Source organism: Taeniopygia guttata, chromosome 5 (genome assembly GCF_048771995.1).
Source record: "Taeniopygia guttata chromosome 5, bTaeGut7.mat, whole genome shotgun sequence".
Taxonomy (NCBI): Eukaryota; Metazoa; Chordata; class Aves; order Passeriformes; family Estrildidae; genus Taeniopygia; species Taeniopygia guttata.
Window position 1 is genome coordinate 25,062,979 of NC_133030.1, and position 14,924 is coordinate 25,077,902.

Sequence of the window (14,924 nt, forward strand, 5' to 3'; positions counted from 1 at the left end):
ACAGTTCAGCATGGTGCTCAGTGGCTTCTTTGTAGTAGGATCTCTTATTGCAGTGATTACCATGAATATGATTGCCATTCTTCTCATTGGTCCCAGATCAGGTAGTTTTTCCATTTCAGGTTATGGGAAAAAAAATCTTTATTATATTGTTAGCATTAAATAGTGAGTGTTAACAGTTGAGCAGCCAGCAGTGTTGGTGGGGAAACTTCTGGAGGATAACACAGTCTCTGGCCACAGCCAGCACGGTTTCATGAGGGGAAAGTGGTGCTTCTCAAACCTCATTTCCTTTTACAGTACAGTAACCAACCCAGCTGATCTAGGAAAGCCAGTAGATGTAATCTTTTTTGGACTTCAGCAGAACTTTTGGTACGCTCACAGTATCCTTCTGGACAAAACATCCAGCACACAACTGGATAAACACATCCCATAGTGGGTGAGCAACCAGCTTGCACAGGTCAGACACAAAGACTTACAGGGAATGGGTGACACCAGCCTGGCATTTGGCCACTGGTGGGCTTCCACAGGGCTCAGTCCCTGGCCCAGCTCTCATCAACATGTTCATTAACAGCTTGAAAGCAGGACTTGAAGGAATACTAAGTAAGTCTACTAACAACATTAAACTGGGACGAGATGTTGACTCCCTTGGACAGAACGGCCTTGTAGAGAGACCTGAGAGATTAGAGACATGGGCATTCTCCAATCATATGAAGTTTAACAAGGGCAGGTGCCTGATTCTGTGCCTGGGATGGGGCAACCCTGGATGTGTGGACAGACTGGGGAACAAGAGGCTGGAGGGCAGTGCCACAGGAAAGGGACATGGGCTGACAGTGGATTGTGAGTCAGCAGTGCTCTGGCAGCCAGGAAGGCCAAGCATGTCCTGGGGTGCATCAGGCCCAGCAGCACCAGCTGAGCCATGGAAGGGATTGTCCCACCCTGCTCTACTGGGATGGCCTTACCTTGAGCCCTGTGTGCAGTTTTGGGTGCCACAATATAAGAAAGACATTATCAAAGAGTGTCCAAAGCCATGAGGGTAGTGAAGGGTCTGGAGGGAAACCGTATGAGAAGCAGCTGAGGTCACTTGGTCTGTTCAGCCTGGAGAAGAGATTGCGGGGAAACCTCATTGCTCACAAGGGGAAGTGGAGGGGCAGACACTGATCTCTTTTCTCTTGTGGCCAGGGGCTGGACCTGAGGACACAGCATGAAGCTGAGTCAGGGGGGATTTAGGTTGGATATTAGGAAAGATTTCTTCACCCAGAGGGTGTTTGGGCACTGGTACAGGCTCCTCAGGGAAGTGATCACAGCACAAACCTGACAGAGTTTGAGAAGTGTTTGGACAATACTCTCAGGCACACAATTTGTCTCCTGAGATGTCCTGCATGGGGCCAGGACTTGAACTCCATGATCCTGATGGGTCCCTGCCAACTCAGCATATTCTATGATTCTATGAATTCAGTAGGGTAGAGGTGGTGGATTTGGTCAGTGTCTGATCATGTAATTTGATGTGCACCCAGATATGCGCTGGCTGCTCCCCACAGCATGTCGAACTCTCACACACACTTGATATATCTAAACTCAGGTTTCAGAGGTGAGTCAGATCAACCTGAGGCATTGGATGTTGTGACCCACATTCTCCCTGGGCATAATTTCTGTGGGAAAAAAAATATTGTGTAGGTAGATATGTACCTTTAATTTTCCGACTTTGTGACAAGACTGTTTTCAGCAGGGCAAAATGCATTTTACCCATAGTCTGGTCTGTAACTGGAGTTGCATCTGGTGCTCCTGGGAATGCCAAATCTCACATCTGATCTGAAATGCCAATGAGCCCATATGAAGCTGTTAATGTTTGTGTGAGGTTTTTTAGTCCTCATTACCAACCTGATAGAAAGATAATTCCTCAGCTGTTGTTCCAACCTGTGGGATTTTATCCACTTAATTAATATTCTTTCTTGTTAAAAATCTCTTTTTATGCAACAAGGAGCTGCAGTTGACTAGCTTTAAGAGACTCTTCTCATGACTATGTCAAAGGCACAGAGGCCCCAGAAATTCGAAGATGACCCCTAGGGGCAACATGCTTGTGGAGGCTTGATCTTGGAAACTGCCTGTGTGCTAAGGGCAAGCTCCTGGAGGGGAGTTAAGTCTGCACAATGAAGGGAATCCTGGCTCCTTCCCTGCTCCCCTCTTTTACTCAGCAACAAAATGGAAGCTAGTGGCATGACCAAAGGATAACAAGCCACTTGCTGAATGCCTGTTAAGAGTTTAAAATGCTGGCCTACACCACCCTCCCCAACTTTTCAGCATGTCAGCAAGCTGTCTATGTAAATAAATACACATATCAAACAATAAGCAGACGCCTTTTTAACATGCACTGTTTCAAGCTGAGATACTCAGTTCTGGGGCAGCTCATCTCAACATCTGTCAAGCTAATGCCAACTCCACAGCTCCCTTTCACTTGTATTTAATGCACAAAGATGTGTGTTGTGTTAAGTAATGAAGAACTGGCTTGCTTTACATCTGTTTTGGTGTTATTTCTGATGCATAAAATGTTACATGGGAATGCTTTGTGTTCCTCCTGATGTCTGTGTCAGTATGTAGTGCAAACTCTCGTTCCTTATGCTTGATTAAGTGGCTTTAGACAACTATGTGTGTGGTTGTACAAGTATACAAGGAAGAAAAAATGTAATTTGCAAAATATACAACCACTGGGGCCCCAAAGCATGGAGACATTGAGGTGGGGAGAAATCTGTGTCGAGGGTTGGATTTAAAAGAAAACTTTTTTAGAAACTAAATTCCAGTAGAGTCAGTTGTGCCCCTTAAATCAAAGTCAGGAGCCGCAGAGTCTAAAGCCTCAAGGGTGTGAGGCTCAGAGCAGTGCTGTGGGAGCAGCACCCATCAGCTGCTAGTCCAGGTCAGGTCATGTCTAATCCAGGGTCTTGTCTCTGATAGCAGCCAGCACTGATTAGAGAGAATGTAAGACTGGGGCAAAAACTGGGAGAAATTCCACATTAAGCTTTTGTTTATTTTTGTTTTCATATTAAAAATGTATTGAGCCCAGATGATCCATAGACCACTGGGTCTACTCCTCTATTGAAAATTCACCTGCAGGCTAGAGGAGTATTGGATCCTCTAGTGCTGCTGTCCATCTCTGTCCCTCTGCATCAACCTTGGAGAAGAAGCCTGCTTTTTATTTCCTTAATTCACATTTCTCACACCCTACTGCTTTTGCTCTGGTGAGATACTACGGAATCACATTTTTAAAAAAAGCAAACCAGACAGACTCTTTATGCAGGCATGTTTAAGACAGCTCTCTATCAGACTTTTTTTGGAGTCTGCTGAGAGAAAGGAGAATATTCTTGCTGCCTGAGACACTTTCAATTGGATTACATGTAAACAAAGCAGAGGGGAGGGGAGAGGCATGATCCTCCACTGGGAGGAGGATTTATATGACCTGATATATCTTGTATTTCTTAATGTTCCTTGAATAGAGATGATTGAAATTCCTCATCTGAGCAAGCAGACACAGAAGACAAAATACATTATTAGTGACCCTAAATATATTAGAGCCCTCTGCTTCTGATCACAGTGGTGCACCAGCTGGAATAGTAATAGGGGATGAATGGGGCTTTCCTACATGGACAGGACTGTTCTTCCATAATGGAAAGGGAAAATTGCTACTAAAGATGCCATTGAATCAAAATTTTAATGACTCTTGATATGCCTGCCTGGGCCACTTTCCGTGTTGTGGTTTCAGATCACTTTACAAACTTGAACAAACTTTTCCCCTCATTGTCTTCAAAGGCTGGGAATTAATATGCAATACCTTATGTCTGAAAGGACTAGGACTGTGTGCAATAGGATATGCTTTTGTTAGGCAGCAGGCACTTTGTCCTGAGCAGAAGTGTATGGATGTGCATTTTCTGCATACAGGCACTTGCATCTCTCAAATATTTGCCCTTCCCTTTCAAAGAAACCAGGATGTGGCTGGTATGTGTGTATTTGAAATGCCAGGTTGTATAGAGCAGAGAAGAGTTTTGTAAACAAACACCCATGGGAGGATGAGCCACAACTGAAAGTGCTGAGAGTCCACTGGAGACACAGGCATGGAGAACATCTGCCCAAGTACCATTTGATGGGCCCTTGCTCTGCTCACTAGACCATGCTGTTCCTCTATTGCATGGAAGATGAATTTCCAGGGTGCAGAGCACTCCTCACCCATGCCCCTGCTCCCACTAAAGCCTCTCTCTCATCCTGGGGAAGTGTGAAACAACACCTCTGCACTGGGGAGCAGGGAGCTGCTGACAGAGGGCTGATACCCTGTGTGTGGGAGGAATTTCCTTTCATGTGGTCTGGTGTGACATTAGCACTTTCCACCTGGCTTGTAGGTGGCTTTGTAATCCCTGGATTGACAAATGGCAGTTCAGCTCAGTATGGCTGTCAGACAGCATGACAGAGACGGGAAGCTTGACATGTCCTGCTGCAGCCCTGTCTCAGTGAGGAGCTGCTGTGACAAGACCCTCTCTCCCAGCTTTTCTTCTTGATGCTGAAGGAGGTGCTAAGTGCTGTGTGATGCAGTGGGGTCAGAGATGCTACCTGATGTTTCATGTGGACAGTTGGTGTTGGCCCTGAGATCTGGAGAGGCTGGGCAGGGCAGAGGATTTGCACTTCAAAAGGAAGCAAATAAACAAGGTAGACTAGAGAGGAGAGAATTAATATTGTGAAATGGATTTACACGGCGCCATCTTCATATCTGAACTGGAGCTGTCAGGGAGAATGAGATCCAGACTCACTGCCGTTCTCCAGAGAGAAGCTCTTATGGAACCATTGCTCAGTTAAAGTGATGGCCCCATCTCTGTGCTCCGTGTCTGGCTGATTTCTGCAAGCAGAAAACAGATGCAATCTGGCATGATCCCTTCTCCTCTCCCACTGGCCTTTTGTGCCATTCTGTAGGCTTTGATTTACCTTCTTTTGCTTGCCTTATTGCTTTCAACCCTTGAGCATCTGTTGCTATCTTCCTTCCACCCTTACCTGCCTCTTAACTCCATCACCTTCTTTTTAATCCTCAATCATTTCTGGCTCCCTCTATTCAGAATAAGTGGTGCTTTAACATCTATCCACTAGGTGAACAGATGTGTGCATGTTTGTTGCCTACAAAGTGAAAGGGGCTGTGTGTGTTAAACACTTAACTACCTATGTTTTATCACACACACTCCATCCTCTGTTCTGGAACTTGCATTCTGGGGACTCACAGCACCTCTCCCTTCTCTGCTGTGCAGAGGAGCAAGAGGGGAAGATGTGGAACAACTCTGTTGCTTCCCTCTTATTCTGCTAGAAATAGTCCTATCTTCCTATTGCCTTCCAGTCCAAGACCTTTTCTGGTCAGCCTAATGAACTGGAAAGTAAGGAAGAAGATTTTGCCTTTAGTCCTGACCTTGACAGGGTCTTCAGGGTCACTGGGGGACGCTTCCCCTCATTTCCTTCAGTTGTACAAGAAAGAGTTGGTCTTCACCCAAGCAGGAGAAGTAAAACAAGGTGGCAGTCTTCTCCTCAGGTCCAGGATGTGTCTTATGTATTTTCCTTGCTGTTTCTGACAGGTTAATCAGCCTCGATCACAGTGTTACAGACCTGAAGCAAGGATCCTGACAGATGCATATTCAGTACAGCCTGACTTCGTGAGGAGAACAAGTATTTCCTTGAAAGTCTGGCCCCTCAAAGCAGCACACAGGTAAGGCAGACAGTGCTTCTGATGCTCAGGCTCACTTGCACTAGATTGAGCAAATTACTTTTTCTACTCATTTGGCTCAAGAAGGGCTTTGTCACCACTGCCTGCTGTGTCTGTAGGGATGAAACTTAACAATGTATTTACAGCATGGGGAACATTTCTCAGCAAAAATATACTTTCAGAGGATCAAGACTGCCCATATGGTTGAGATGAATATTGGTTAAAATCGTGGGAGGAATATGCTGAACAAAGAAAAAATGTTACATCTGAGGTATTAATAAAGTAATACGTAGATTTTGTGTTATAAAATAATTTTGCATTTAAAATACCTTAATTTAAACAGAAAACTTTTTAAGAAAAAAGAATAAAGGATTGTATGTTGTGGAGAAGGGATTTAGTAAGAAATTAATTTAATAATGTTGTTTTCAACTCGGAAAGATGTATCAGGTCATCTGTAAGTGGGAAAAAACAAACACAAAAGCCTTGGAGTTCTAATTGCTATGACTCATGGAAACCAGATCTAGAAAAAATGAGGCCCTTTAGTGCAAACTCTTAATCCCCTACTAGCATGTAACATCGTTCCCATCAGCGTCTACCAGTCCTGATTTAAATGATGGGATTTTCCCTTGTCCCCTTGGGATACTATTGCACAGACTAATAGAATTAATCTGCTTACTTCTCTTTCAACCCCTGACCGCTGCAGATGCAATTAGTAGTAGGTGATGGGTGGATTCTGTTTCCTAGGCTGTATTATGAAGGCTTAGGGCTGTATTGTGTTAAACCAGACATCAGTTGCGAGCGTGTTTGCATGAGTGTGGCTTATCTGTCAGTACTCATTACAGCCCCATAAACGTCTCTGAACTACATTTCTCAGAGTTAGGAGCTTGTCTACAAGTGTAATTCAGGATCTGATAAGGTACAGACTAATGTATTCGAGTGCCTGTGAGAAAGATAGCATGAGGGGAATTAAAGTGAAATGCAAAGTTGTATGCTGCCAGTGCTAGATACTCAAAGGCAATTTACTTCTGTGCTTCTGGAGCATTCTTTGGTCTCTTTGGCTTTTCTCCCAGACAGTGTGGTAGGATGAAGTACCTTTTTGCTGTGTGTGGTGCTGCTGGAGGTACCACTGCACCTTTCCATCTGTGAATTTCAGGCTTGTCTTATTTGAACAGTGTGGGCTTCTTCTATTGTTTACTGAAAGGCTCCAGTTAAACAATCAGATAAAGACAAATAAACTGGAGCTGGAAAACCATAGCTGGATGTATTTAGTTAATACAAAGTAGAGCATCTTTCTGACGCATTTCACCTGTTTTTTTTTCCCTCAAATTTGGAAAAGTTTTATTAGAGAGAACAATTAGTTTCTAAAACAGATGAATGTCAGAATGCAGATGACTGGGTTACACCTTGAGAGTACAGCAATTGGTGGGCTGTACAAATTCCTTGTGTGGATTCATCCACTTCCAAAGTGAATTAAATGCGACATCCTAATAGAAAAAGTAACTGCAATACAATTGCCACTGGATGTTTGAATGAGGCTTCAATGTGAAATGGAGCCTGGAGGTCCTGAAAAACTGGTCATGTGCCAGCCTTCTATATGGGCTCTGTCCTCTGGCGCTAAAGGATGAAGTGATAGTCCTGTTCGTCCTCCCTCTCAATGCATCTTGGCTCTAACATGTCATAGCTTTTCTGGAGTACTTCTTCGAACAGAAAGCCTAAATATAATCTTAGCCACTTAGCCACTGTTCCAGTCTTTCACTATCAAGATAAGTTAATTAAGCTTATTAAAATCTAAGTTGCTTGTGTTTGTCAGATACAAAATTCTTAAACACTGAAGATTGCAAAGCTTTGATATGCTTAATGAGTCCTGGGCTAATTTTCCCATTGTTTTTAATTAAGTGACACTCTTTTCCAGTTTGGTGCTTGGCTGCTTCATGTGGTTTCTTAATGTACTTTAAAGCATAGGGAGGTGGAGACTAAAGCCAGGGGTAATGATCCATAGCATTCTGGATCATCTGCAGCTTTTGTTCCCAGTCCCTGCTTTGCCAGTCAAGTTTTATTCCAGTGAAAGTGTTAGTAAGCCCAAGGCAGATAGGAACAGTTCCTCCTCTCCCCTAAGCTTTTTTTTTTTTTTTTTTTTTTTAACCCTGAAAGTTTATCTTGCTGCTTGCTTTTTAAAAGCTTTGCATTAGCTGGGGTGCTGTGAAGTAAAAGGCATGCTTTAAATACAGATGCTGGTGATAGACCTTTCAAAAGCTGCATTTCTCAAGCTGGGAGCTATTGACCCCTTTCAGTGCAGTCACAAAGAAATTCAAGAGGAAATGGAGGGTGAGGGCCAGCAGGGAATATATATATATAATTTTTTTCCCTCAAGTCTTCTTCTTACTCCACCCCCTGCCAAGCTGGCTATTGTTTGTGTCTCCACATGGGATACCAGTGGCCATATAAGGAAAATGGCATAATGTTACATTCTTTCTAAAAATTGATTTCTTACAGTTATTTTTTCTCCCCCTCCCCTTGCTGAAAGTTGTTCTGTTTTGTTGCTCTAGGCAAAAAGAAAGTGGTAGCCCATGGTACGCATGGCACAGCATCTTGGGCTGTGCAAAAGACTTACTTTGTTATCTCAGTTCAGGTGATGAGGCAAAGCAGAAAAATGGCAAATTATGAAGTCCAGCTACTATGACGGGAGGAGAGGATGTTACATTTCCCTGCATCTTGAACTCTGTATGATGTTTGTTTTTTTCTTGCTTAAGAGGATGCTCAGGCTATGGGACAGAGGCAGAGAGCACCCCTCTGTGTCCCTTTTCATTCACAAACTACCTTCATATTCATATATCTTTGCATCTGAAGTGCTGAGTGAGTGGCATGCAGCAGTTTGGGCCAGCAGCTTCCTCTCTGTTGGATGGCCAAGCCCACTGCTGGGGATGAAGACAGCCTGATATCCCAGCAGGCAGATGAAATGCTCCAGCCAGCAGGAAGCGAGGCTGCCAGCAGCACTATTTGGGTACAGTTTGCTGGCTGAAGTTCTGCGGGTAGCAGGGGTCAGTCTAAACATGCACCATCTCAGGAAAAGGACTCCTGAAATCTGGGATTTTTTTCCTGGTGCAACTGTCACTTGTTGATGAACAGAAAGTGTCTGCTTTTTTGAAAAAGTCTGAACTTCAAACACATCCACTTAGCAACTTCTACAAAGGAACAGCTGGAGCAACATGAGCACAAAAAAGGCTGACTCCAGAAAGCAGAGGCAGAGCCTGGAATGGGAAAAGCATAGGTTTGGGAGCTGGGAAAAAGATAACTCTTGGAGAGGAATGAGTGTGTGCTTGTGCATGTGAGCATAAGATTTGGGCACTCTTTCTTTTGTATCCTCTTGTAGCCTCTTGAATTGGGATGCAGTTTTTAGTTGTGCTTTCTGTGGTTGCCATCACTTCTAGTGCCTTGTGATGTTCTGCTGATTGTGCCGATTTATTTTTGATAAAAATCCGTTCAACAACTGATACTGTTGCAAATTTGTTAAAAATTAAAGTAGAAAAAAACCAACTCCTTCTTAGAAAGAAGTGACAAATTTTGAGGTCCATTTACCACAATTATGTCACAGTACTCAATCTGTGTTTTGCTGAGGTGTGATTACAGAAGTGGAAAAAGGGAAAGTACTTTCAATAAACACATTTTTGGGCAGAATAATAATAGTTCAATATTATTATGGTGATTATCTGTGTGTGCAGTGACAATACACACTTTTTTTCCTAATTAAAATGTTGAACATTTAAAGAAACTGCAATTTTGTGAGAATGGAGTAAGGACTTTGTAAAGATTTGGAGTTTTTAATATAAGCCTTTAAATGGAGGCTGCATTGACCAAAAGAATTGGATATCATACCGAGAAAGTTCTAATTTTCTTTAATTTTTCTTTTGACTGTGAATTAAACTGTTTGGAGAAGCTGTGCTACTCTCCAATACCTACAAAAGTAGTCTCCAAGAGAATCTTCCTCTATGATAAATTGTACTTATACCGCGGAAGCCTTCTGGGCTTTACTTTGCTCCGGGCTTGGTACAGCAGGCAGGGGAATGAGCTCACATAGCTTTTTCTTCACAAAAGGCAATTTGGGGCCTCCTACACGCTGTCCACTGTGGTATCAAGAGGAGACATCACAGCGAGTGGTGTTGAACGATGCAATGCCCCACGTGCTTCGTTCTCAAATTGCCAGTGAAGCAGCAAATGGCTTCTGACATGTACATGGTTGGCATGGGACGTCTGAGTTAGCACTGCACAGATAAATGGGATGCGCCTGGCCTGGCAGCTGTTGTTCCAAGCTCCCTGCAAACTCCCAGGCCACGTGTTTTGGTGGCAGCCTGCTCGCGTTGTAACTGTCCCAGGAGCTGCAGTGGCCGATGTTTGCTGTGCGTTCTAACCGGGTAGAGAGGAGTGTCGAGGGTGAGTGCCAGGTCAGCTGTGCATCCCGAGCACCTTCTCTGAGGAGCAGATCTTGTCATCTCAGCTGGGACAGAGGGAGCTTTCAGCTCTTCTGCTGCAGGAGGTGCTCATCAGGCTGTAAGTGGCTGCTGACAACGTGGCACGAGTTTGCCACTTCTGTTTCTAATGGCCCTAGGACTCAAATGTTGCTAGAGCTGATTCTGCCAGCAGTGGGTTGATCTTTAGGGAGGTATTGTCTCAGAGACTTGGAGCTAATCCTTCTGATGGTAACCGTGGTGCATGGGGGACTGGTTTGGGCTGTGCCTGTTTCCCTGTGAAGTTGGGAGCTTGAGTAACATCGAAATGATCATGATGGAGGAGGAAAGAAATTGTCATTAGAAATATATCTCTAACAGCTCCCATCACTTAGATCTAATGCTACAGAGTAATTTAAAGCTTTTTTGACTAACTCTATCATGGGTAAAGTGCTTTGTCAAGGGAAAGTGAGGTTTACCAAATGTGACAGGACAGGAAAGCAGAACCGCCTTTCATTGCTATGCCATGTTCTGTGTGGAATGGCTGAGATAGGATTCTCAGATGCCTGAGAATGGCAGTGAAGGCTTTGCATTGCTTATTTTGAGACCCACAAAAGTACATTTGCTTTTGATTTGGTCATTTTAAAAATTATTGTGTAAAGCTGGGGACTTAGTTTAAAAGCTGCTAGAACTGTTCTCTCACTGTAGAGATTTCACAGGAAATAGATACATAAGAAGGGTATATGTGCATGTATTTGAAGGTTTTATTCTTGGGCTTATGAGTAAGAGCTGGGATCAGTGAAAGGTGATAACTACTAAAATCAGTAATAAGGATAGTATTACCCTCTAAGAAGTGAAGTGGGTTTGGGGAATTTTGCATTCAATTATTAGCTCTGTGCCTAGACTGCATACTGACAGAGGGAAGTAGCTTGATTTCTCTCTGCCTTCCTTCCTCATCTATACAAAAATGCTAAAGCAGCTGATAAGATTTTTCTTGTAGGAAATGTATTTTATTTTGTGTAGAAACCATCTTTGTGGATCTTTGCAGATTTCAGAGTAATCTGATGATGAAAAAGTTTTAATTCTGAAGAGTTTCTCTTCATATTTTTCCCCATTGTTCCTTCTTTCTGTGACAAAGCAGGAATGGGAAGAAAAAATTTAAGAAGTAATCCAGAATTTCCTTTTCCTCCATTGTAAAACTGCATATAAAAAATTATATTCAGATTACATTAAAAAGAAAAGAAATTGAAAACTAGTTGAGTTTTAAATTTACAGACCATGAAAAAGGTTATTATTGCCATCGAGTGCCTTGACCTGTTTTAAAGCTGAAGTTCTTTTCTTGCTTGCATTGATGCATCTATTTAGTCAAAATCTTGAGAGCTCTTTTGAAAGAGGAGCCTACACATAGGTCAGCTGCTGGCCAGGCTTGTGCACAGTAAAGATAATGATAATCTAATGTCTGGTTTGTCTTCTGTTAGATGACTCATGCTCCAGTTACCTCCTAATGGATGGGAGTTGCATCCTTGGCAGACATTATGTTTGTTGATGGCTGTTGGCAGATAAGAAAGGAGGAGCAGCCTTGGACATGCTTGTGCTGGACATTCAGGGCTGTTCTCCTCAGAAGCATGGGTCAGGAGAGCTGAGGGAGAGAGGACATGCAGGCATTTTGTGACTGGATGAGACAGGGAGTTATAAAGGCAGTGCTCTGCTTGTATTGTAGCTTCCAGTGCCCAGCACATGGAGGGCTTGAGCTGAATATGTCTGCAACTGTTCCTGTCCCAAAAATGTGGAGTAGAGCACATGTATGAGTGGACCAACACCCCCAGCAGCATGTGCAAATACGAATATATTTCAAAGAAGTATGTTTAAGCAACATAAAATTCCTGTTTTAATAATCTGTGAAAGATTTATTTTCAAATTCCCAATCACTAATGAGGTGCTAATTTCAGATGGACTTGTAGCACTGTCTTGACATTTTAAAGTATCTAGGAGCATTAACTGGCTTAGTCCCTCCCTGCATCATGGCAGGAGCCAGCCCCTGAGCCCAGGAGGGTAGGAGGAAGCTTTTCCTGTGAACATGCCTTGTGTAATTGCCACCTTGTTTCTGGCACTTTTCCCTGATGACTGTTAATGACAGGATGTTAGATTTCGTGGCTATCCAACGCACTGGTTTCCCCGTGCCCTGCAGCAGGCTTATCAGGCTTGGGCATTCTTGCTGCTGTCTGGGTAGCCCTTGCTGGTGCTAAAGAGAGAAAGATGAACACCCAGTGCAGTACAGAGGACATGTTTGGCACGGCAGAATTTGTCACTGACTCCTCAAACTGACCCGGACCATTTATAACATTCCTGGCTGCAAAGTATATCCAAGAGTACATTCCAAGAAAGCTAAAAATAATATCCTCAACCTTAAATTATTTCTCCCACAAGGATTCAGTTAACAAGAAGGAAAGAGCTTGTTCTTTCCCCCCCCCCCCCCCCCCCATGCTAAAGCTCTCAGCTCTCAGAATGGAGCTAGAAGTTTATCACAAGTTATTGCCCTGACAGTTGTATTCATGTATGTATCACATTACTGGAAATTGTAATTATTTGCCAGGACTGCCTTTGCTTTTCCATTTCCCTTTCCACTTCCCAGTTCTGTATGTTGTCTGGTAGCAGCACTGAAGGCCAAAGTCTCTCTGAACTGATTGGAACCAGGAGTTGGCATTCGACTATTCTGGATCCTTCTGCCAAAAGCCAGTGTTCAAAGTAAAGACTGCAAGTACAGACTACTCACATCAGCACAACTTATTCTTGTTTAAAATACCTGAAGATCAGTACAGCAAAGCTCTGATTCTCCTGGAGACTTAGTATGACCACATGGTGTATAGAGTTGTGTATGTTCCACAAGTCATCTCAGGAAACAGGGATAAGTCATGGTGACTTCTAAAAAGCAGTGATGAAATGTTTTCTGGTTTTTTGTGGGTTCTATTCAAGATATAGTTGGAAAGAACTCATTTGGAAAATTCCAAACTAGCTAAATGTAAATCCAGATGTTTAGGACTAGCAATATAAATCCCCAGGGGTACTCAGTAGTCCTGAATGTTAAGTGTACAAAGCTAATCCCAAAGTGCTGCCTGAGCTCCTTGGGATCTTGGTCTTTTGCTATGTGTTTTTTTTCTATTGATCAGTAGTAATGACAACTGATGAAAAGTCTAGTGTTCTACCTGTGAATAGAAAATCAGCTGTACATATCAAGTATATGAATCACATCTCTGTAGTAGACAATATTTATGAAAGACAAAAATTATACAAACTTTTATATCCAAGAATCTTCATAGAGACTGTACATCTTCATAAAATCAAGTTAAAATTAAGTAAATAGATTCAATCAATAGTAGGGCTACTTATATATATATTTTATATATATATATATATATATATATATATATAAAGACATTAAAATATTTGCTTCTAGATTTTTAATGCAATATATTTTTTGTTTAGAAATGCTGAAGTTGATCTTTTTAATATCAAAAAATGAAACCTACATTTTCCTATTAAAATTGGATCCAACCTTTTTATAAAAAGAGGTTTTGTGGTGTTTTGTTTGGGGTAGTTGTTGTTTTTAAGTTAGAATTTGAAAAAAAAAAATTTAATCTTAGATTCAATAAAACTTGGGGAATTAATGTGAAGGAATACCTTTGTATTTTTTGTTTGTTTGTTTGTTTGTTTGTTTGTTTTAGAAGAAATCTTTACTAGTTTAAACTGAAGCAATTCTTTCCATCTGGCTCGGTCCTTTTATTTTTTTTCTTTTTGTCATCCAAACAGCAGAATCTTTTGATCATACTATGTTCTTTCTGAGTATACTGATGCAGAGTAATTTTTGTTTGGTTGGTTTTTTTTAAATATAAAATTTCTTTATGTGCCCCATTTCTGAAAGAGTTTGGGGTTTGTCTGGCAGGAAAATGATGATTAGCTCTTCCTGCTGATGAGTTGCTTTTGCCACTCTTAGTGGCAAGGAGACTGCTCTAGGTTTTCTTGTTCCTGTTTTCTCTTCACCTCTGAATTACTGAATACTCTCAGCTGCAAGTCAAGGAATAAGGCATGAATGCTCATTGTTATCATTAAATGTTTTCTTTGCTAATTCTCTTTTATTGTGTCCCAGTGACTTGCAGCTGAGGATTAAAATAATTGCCTTCAGCACCAGCAGTAGGCTCTGTTTGAAACCTCCAAAGGGCATTTTTTATCTTCCCTGTATCCCTTGTACTGTGCCTGCCCAGGATGAGCAGCACTCTCCTCCCCATTCCAAGGGGTTCTGTTACTGAGGAATGCTGGACAGATACCATTATACACACAGTAGAGGTGCCCCCAGATTTGGGGTTTGAGTTTGATTTAAAAGGGAGGAGGATGGAAGGGAAGGGAATGTTTATTATTTTTCAGGAGAGATCCCGGCTGTAGTGCTTTGCAGAACTGTTTTAAATATGCTCCTCAGGCAGGGAGGTCTGTGGGTGCAGACGAGCTGTTCAAATGTTTCCATGCAGTGCGCAGGGCTTCCGTCCCAGGCACGTATTTCGTTATTGCTTTGGGAAAGGCATTCTGGGAGTCATCAATCAGCATCGCTCTGGGTTTCTTCTCAATCAGAGCTCCTCTGATGTGTCTCTCAATGCTGCTCATTTTGTTTTTAATTTCTGAATGAGGGATCAATTTGCACAAAATAGCACCAGTCAGAAGAGTTGGTTTTGCAGTGGGTGAAAGCATCTGGCCTATTTTCTCCAAAGCACTTAAAT

At 42.4% G+C, this 14,924-nt stretch overlaps 1 protein-coding gene across 3 annotated transcripts in view; it reads left to right on the forward strand.

Annotated features, from left to right (window-relative positions):
* TSPAN18 (tetraspanin 18) overlaps window positions 1-14,924 on the forward strand; it is a 121,309-nt gene that overhangs the window by 56,627 nt on the left and 49,758 nt on the right. For 2 of the 3 annotated variants that reach the window (XM_030274132.4, XM_030274133.4), the window contains exon 2: window positions 5,589-5,719. The exons of the other annotated variant lie outside the window; for it this stretch is intronic. The gene's annotated coding sequence lies outside the window, so the exon portion shown is untranslated. The remainder of the gene's footprint in view (window positions 1-5,588; window positions 5,720-14,924) is intronic. 3 annotated transcript variants of the gene reach the window in all.